The sequence below is a fragment of the Anneissia japonica genome, unplaced genomic scaffold (genome assembly GCF_011630105.1).
Source record: "Anneissia japonica isolate Jap-2015-1 unplaced genomic scaffold, ASM1163010v1 scaffold78401_len930_cov86, whole genome shotgun sequence".
NCBI classification, from domain to species: Eukaryota; Metazoa; Echinodermata; class Crinoidea; order Comatulida; family Comatulidae; genus Anneissia; species Anneissia japonica.
In genome coordinates, this window is record NW_022741354.1 from 1 (window position 1) to 935 (window position 935).

The 935-nt window shown below is 41.5% G+C and overlaps 3 non-coding genes across 3 annotated transcripts; all 3 read left to right on the forward strand.

Moving 5' to 3' along the window:
* The first annotated feature begins 25 nt into the window (after positions 1-25).
* Positions 26-96, forward strand: Trnag-gcc. The gene has a single exon. It is a non-coding gene; the product is annotated as a tRNA-Gly (tRNA).
* Positions 97-196: 100 nt separating this feature from the next.
* Positions 197-267, forward strand: Trnag-gcc. The gene has a single exon. It is a non-coding gene; the product is annotated as a tRNA-Gly (tRNA).
* Positions 268-797: 530 nt separating this feature from the next.
* Positions 798-868, forward strand: Trnag-gcc. The gene has a single exon. It is a non-coding gene; the product is annotated as a tRNA-Gly (tRNA).
* Positions 869-935: the final 67 nt, after the last annotated feature.

Here is a 935-nt window from a genome sequence, read left to right on the forward strand (position 1 = left end):
CATTTGAGTTTATAGTGAATATACAGCATCGGTGGTTCAGTGGTAGAATTCTCGCCTGCCACGCGGGGGACCCGGGTTCTATTCCCGGCCGATGCATACATTTTACACAAACTGTCGTGTTTGTTGATGTTCTCTTCGAGAACATTAACAACAATTACAAGAGAAACATTGCATTTTAGTTTTTAGTGAATGTACAGCATCGGTGGTTCAGTGGTAGAATTCTCGCCTGCCACGCGGGGGACCCGGGTTCAATTCCCGGCCGATGCATATCTTGTTTTACACAAAGTATCTTCTGTGTGGATGTTCTTTTCGAGAACAAGACAAAAATTACAAGAGAAACATTACATTTGAGTTTATTGTGGATACAGCATCGGTGGTTCAGTGGTAGAATTCTCCCCTGCCACGCGGGGACCCGGGTACAGTTTCCGGCCGATGCATACTTAGTTTTACACAAACTGTTGTGTTTGTTGATGTTCTTTTCTAGAATTTTACACAAAATAATATCTGTATGCCTACAGCATTGGTGGCTCAGGGGTAGAATTCTCGCCTGCTACCCAGGGGACTCGAGTTCAATTCCCGACTGATGCATATTTTGTTTAACATTACACAAAGTATCTTCTGTGTGGATGTTGTTTTCGAGAACAAGACAAAAATTACAAGAGAAACATTACGTTTGAGGTTATAATATACCATATACTCAATTATACACAAACTGTCTTGTTTGTTGATGAAGTTTTCGAGAACATTAACAACAATTACAAGAGAAACATTGCATTTGAATTTATAGTGAATGTACAGCATCGGTGGTTCAGTGGTAGAATTCTCGCCTGCCACGCGGGGGACCCGGGTTCAATTCCCGGCCGATGCATTCATTTTACACAAACTGTCGTGTTTGTTGATGTTCTCTTCGAGAACATTAACAACAATTACAAGAG